We start from the raw sequence: 6474 nt of genomic DNA on the forward strand, positions 1-6474 counted from the left end.
TAATATATATATATCAAGAAAAGCACTCCAACTCACATTCAGCAAAGAAATGTGAATTTTTTAATGATGACAAATAATATATAAAAATATGACATGTTTTAACCAATTTACTCATTGACACAACAAATGCATCCACATCTGCTATATCAATTTTCAATCGGTTACATTTGTTTGTTATAAGAGAGAAATTAACGATAAAAGGAAACCTATTATAATATATTGTGGAAATAAAGATTTTAATACAATATTTCCAACAACATACCTTGGCAAATTCCGCAATTATCTTTTTTTATCGCAGCCAAGCAATTATTATTAATAACGAACGAACATACTCAAACACAAACATGAGCGTATAACATAATCTTTAATAAATTATATGAAATCTTCATATAATAGATGAGCACACACCACTCACCATGTAAAGGTTTTTGAACACCATCTCTTTAAGCATGATACTTTTTCAAATGCTACCACCCAACATTAATTCTTCATGTATTAAATTAAATATAATACAAGATTAACTTCATTATTTCATAATTTGCCCAATAAATTATCCATGCCGGCAAGACAATACTCCACAGTCATATTATTTTGTTACTTTTACTCTTTCTCATATGACTTGCCTTGCGCGACACCACTCCATATAAAGGTTTTTGAACACCATCTCTTTTAGCATGATACTTTTTTTCAAATGCTACCACCCAACATTAATTTCTTCATGTATTAAATTAAATATAATACAAGATTAACTTCATTATTTCATAATTTGCCCAATAAATTATCCATGCCGGCAAGACAATACTCCACAGTCATATTATTTTGTTACTTTTACTTTTTCTCATATGACTTGCCTTGCGCGACACCACTCCATATATAGGTTTTTGAACACCATCTCTTTAAGCATGATACTTTTTTTCAAATGCTACCACCCAACATTAATTCTTCATGTATTAAATTAAATATAATACAAGATTAACTTCATTATTTCATAATTTGCCCAGTAAATTATCCATGCCGGCAAGACAATACTCCACAGTCATATTATTTTGTTACTTTTACTCTTTCTCATATGACTTGCCTTGCGCGACACCACTCCATATATAGGTTTTTGAACACCATCTCTTTAAGCATGATACTTTTTTTCAAATGCTACCACCCAACATTAATTCTTCATGTATTAAATTAAATATAATACAAGATTAACTTCATTTTTTCATAATTTGCCCAATAAATTATCCATGCCGGCAAGACAATACTCCACAGTCATATTATTTTGTTACTTTTACTTTTTCTCATATGACTTGCCTTGCGCGACACCACTCCATATATAGGTTTTTGAACACCATCTCTTTAAGCATGATACTTTTTCAAATGCTACCACCCAACATTAATTCTTCATGTATTAAATAAAATATAATACAAGATTAACTTCATTTTTTCATAATTTGCCCAATAAATTACCCATGCCGGCAAGACAATACTCCACAGTCATATTATTTTGTTACTTTTACTTTTTCTCATATGACTTGCCTTGCGCGACACCACTCCATATATAGGTTTTTGAACACCATTTCCTTAAGAATGATACTTTTTTTCAAATGCAACCACTCACTATTAATTCTTCATGTATTAATTTAAATATAACACACGAATAACTTAAATATTTAATAATTTGAACTATAATTGACGGTTGCCGGCAAGACAATACTCCACAATCATGTGATTTCCATATATAATTTTGTCTATAGCAAACATTTTTTATTGTACTAGAGTTGTTCCATACGTTATTACCCAAAATTTATTTTACATGTTAAATTCTATTATATCACATTGTTTGTGTCATATGTTATTATCTAACATGTAATTTATATGTTTCATGATATTATTTGACATTTTGTATTGGAAAACACTGAATTGAATTTCATAACATTTCATAATTTGCTCAATAAATTATCCATGCCGGCAAGACAATACTCCACAGTCATATTATTTTGTTACTTTTACTTTTTCTCATATGACTTGCCTTGCGCGACACCACTCCATATATAGGTTTTTGAACACCATTTCCTTAAGAATGATACTTTTTTCAAATGCAACCACTCACTATTAATTCTTCATGTATTAATTTAAATATAACACACGAATAACTTAAATATTTAATAATTTGAACTATAATTGACGGCTGCCGGCAAGACAATACTCCACAATCATGTGATTTCCATATATAATTTTGTCTATAGCAAACATTTTTTATTGTAGTAGAGTTGTTCCATACGTTATTACCCAACATTTATTTTACATGTTAAATTCTATTATATCACATTGTTTGTGTCATATGTTATTATCTAACATGTAATTTATATGTTTCATGATATTATTTGACATTTTGTATTGGAAAACACTGAATTGAATTTCATAACATTTCATAATTTGCCCAATAAATGACCCATGCCGGCAAGACAATACTCCACAGTCATATTATTTTGTTACTTTTACTTTTTCTCATATGACTTGCCGTGCGCGACACCACTCCATATATAGGTTTTTGAACACCATTTCCTTAAGAATGATACTTTTTTCAAATGCAACCACTCACTATTAATTCTTCATGTATTAATTTAAATATAACACACGAATAACTTAAATATTTAATAATTTGAACTATAATTGACGGCTGCCGGCAAGACAATACTCCACAATCATGTGATTTCCATATATAATTTTGTCTATAGCAAACATTTTTTATTGTAGTAGAGTTGTTCCATACGTTATTACCCAACATTTATTTTACATGTTAAATTCTATTATATCACATTGTTTGTGTCATATGTTATTATCTAACATGTAATTTATATGTTTCATGATATTATTTGACATTTTGTATTGGAAAACACTGAATTGAATTTCATAACAATTCCAAGTCTCATGAGTGTAAATTTTATTAATCGGTTTATTATTATTATGCAATATCAAATAAAATATAAACTTCTATTTCACACTAAATATAACATTTATGTTTAAGAGTGTAAATTTTTCATTCGCATATTACTGTTCTCCATTGATTGAATTATAATATATTTTTAATATGATTTCATATATTTATTTTTTTGTGTTTTCTATTGCCTTTCGCAGTTATCATATATATATATATATATATATATATATATATATATATATATATATACTGATATATATAATAAAATGTGTGTTCTTCTTTCTCTGTTTTGTTTAAAACAATTTAATTTCTTTATTCCTTTCAATAACAATTCAATTATTCTGAAAAGAATGTTATTTATAAAATAACATAAATTTTGTATTGCATCATCAAAAAGCTTTTTGTATATAACATTTTCTTAAGGTCCGGTCCACACATTATCAACTTACAAAGAAATATATAAAATATCATAAGTAAATTAACAAATATGGCACCTTTAAACAACTCATACAATATATATATATATATATGTTTTAGTTGGTGTTTAACAACCATAACACACATATTATATTTTATATTTGTTGTTTTATTAACATTTTCGAATCATCAAGCAAAGGATAAGCTTCAGTGGATCGCAGTATGGCAGCTGCTCAACCACTTACAACACCTTGCCTGTTACAAAAGTCGTTTACAATTGATTCTAGGCTTTGTCATTGTATTAAATAATGTTTAAATATGTAACTAGCACGGCATCAGGTGATCATAGATCCTCCCAATTTACTATGTTACAAATAACATTGGCATCACATCCATTGTCGTTTATAAAATAAATTATAAACTTTTAATGGTTTAGAAGCCATACAATGCAAATTGCCCCTTATTTATCATTGCAGTCCAGCACGGATACGACCTTAGAGGCGTTCAGGCATAATCCAACGGACGTAGCGTCATACCACTGTTCGCTCGAACAAGTATTGTGCCATTGGTCCGTACCTGCGGTTCCTCTCGTACTACGCAGGAATGCTGTCGCAACAACGTTTTGTCATTAGTAGGGTAAAACTAACCTGTCTCACGACGGTCTAAACCCAGCTCACGTTCCCTTGCATGGGTGAACAATCCAACGCTTGGTGAATTTTGCTTCACAATGATAGGAAGAGCCGACATCGAAGGATCAAAAAGCGACGTCGCTATGAACGCTTGGCCGCCACAAGCCAGTTATCCCTATGGTAACTTTTCTGACACCTCTTGTTAAAAACTCTTTAAACCAAAAGGATCGATAGGCCGAGCTTTTGCTGTCCCTGTGTGTACTGAACACCGAGATCAAGTCAGCATTTGCCCTTTTGCTCTATGTGTGGTTTCTGTCCGCACTGAGCTGGCCTTGGGACACCTCCGTTATTATTTGAGAGATGTACCGCCCCAGTCAAACTCCCTACCTGGCAATGTCCTTGAATTGGATCATACCTGAGTAATTGGAGTTATACCAAATTTTTAAATCAAAAATACATAAATGCATTTTCTTATTAAAGAATTTGTTTGCGATTATATAACAAACTCGTGATACTTTGATCAAGAAGCTTGCATCAAAACCCAATACCATAAGATATAATAAATACATCCGTATAATGGCTAGGAAATGATACACGTTCCATTTAATCAAGTAAGTAAGGAAACAATAAGAGTAGTGGTATTTCATTGTCGATACCAAACCGAAGTCTAATATCTCCCACTTATTCTACACCTCTTATGTCTCCTTACACTGCCAGATTAGAGTCAAGCTCAAAAGGGTCTTCTTTCCCCGCTAATTATTCCAAGCCCGTTCCCTTGGCTGTGGTTTCGCTAGATAGTAGATAGGGACAGTAGGAATCTCGTTAATCCATTCATGCGCGTCACTAATTAGATGACGAGGCATTTGGCTACCTTAAGAGAGTCATAGTTACTCCCGCCGTTGACCCGCGCTTACTTGAATTTCTTCACTTTGACATTCAGAGCACTGGGCAGAAATCACATTGTGTCAACACCCGCTAGGGCCATCACAATGCTTTGTTTTAATTAGACAGTCGGATTCCCCAAGTCCGTGCCAGTTCTGAATTGATTGTTAATTGATAATCGTTATAATTTAAAAAGAACTAATCAGTTGCCCAATTAGTATTCTTAAAAATTTTAGCAAGAAAGTTCCACAATTGGCTACGTAACTAAACTATCCGGGGAACAAGAATCTACCATAAATGATAGAAACCCTATTTACCCAGAACGAGCACATAAACCATGTTATTGTTTCCCAATCAAGCCCGACTATCTCAATCTTCAGAGCCAATCCTTATCCCGAAGTTACGGATCTAATTTGCCGACTTCCCTTACCTACATTATTCTATCGACTAGAGACTCTTCACCTTGGAGACCAGCTGCGGATATTGGTACGGCCTGTTGAGAAGTTTGCGTATCCCCACCATAAATTTTCAAGGTCCGAGGAGAAAATATCGACACAACAGTATATGTCATGCTCTTCTAGCCCATCTACCATATCTCTCTGCGAAAGACTTCCATGGTAGTACGGCTATAAAACAGAAAAGAAAACTCTTCCGATACCTCTCGACGGCTTCTTTATGGTCGTTCCTGTTGCCAGGATGAGCACGAGGCCCATATTTAATAACAAACGGATACTCAACAGGTTACGGAATTGGAACCGTATTCCCTTTCGTTCAAAATTATTCAAGTGTATAAAAATCGGTATGATGCAAAATATATTTTGATTTTTCTATACTTGAAAATTTTCGGCTTTCGCCTTGAACTTAGGGACCGACTAACTCGTGATCAACCACTGTTCACACGAAACCCTTCTCCACTTCAGTCCTCCAAGGTCTCATTCGATTATTTGCTACTACCACCAAGATCTGTACCAATGGCGGCTCCATGCAGGCTTACGCCAAACACTTCTATGCACACCATTGTACCTTCCTACTCACTAAAGTTTCAAAATTTATATTACAAGTAACATAAATCATCTACTTTAGCGGTAATGTATAGGTATACAACTTAAGCGCCATCCATTTTAAGGGCTAGTTGCTTCGGCAGGTGAGTTGTTACACACTCCTTAGCGGATTTCGACTTCCATGATCACCGTCCTGCTGTTTTAAGCAACCAACGCCTTTCATGGTTTCTGTATGAGTTGTTAATTTGGGCACCGTAACATTACGTTTGGTTCATCCCACAGCGCCAGTTCTGCTTACCAAAAGGCCCACTGGGCACATTATATCATAACCTTAAACTTCATATCAAGAAAGTTAAGGTTCTTACCCATTTAAAGTTTGAGAATAGGTTAAGATCGTTTCGACCCTAAGGCCTCTAATCATTCGCTTTACCAGATAAGATTATTTTATACAACAGTTAAATGCACCAGCTATCCTGAGGGAAACTTCGGAAGGAACCAGCTACTAGATGGTTCGATTGGTCTTTCGCCCCTATACTCAATTCTGACAATCGATTTGCACGTCAGAACTGTTTCGGTCTTCCATCAGGGTTTCCCCTGACTTCAACCTGAT

General features: G+C 33.6%; 1 pseudogene; it reads right to left on the reverse strand.

Moving 5' to 3' along the window:
- Positions 1 to 3533: 3533 nt before the first annotated feature.
- LOC122322762 lies at positions 3534 to 6474 on the reverse strand (annotated as a pseudogene; the record flags this gene model as incomplete).

Source organism: Drosophila grimshawi, unplaced genomic scaffold (assembly GCF_018153295.1).
Source record: "Drosophila grimshawi isolate 15287-2541.00 unplaced genomic scaffold, ASM1815329v1 contig_60, whole genome shotgun sequence".
NCBI classification, from domain to species: domain Eukaryota; kingdom Metazoa; phylum Arthropoda; class Insecta; order Diptera; family Drosophilidae; genus Drosophila; species Drosophila grimshawi.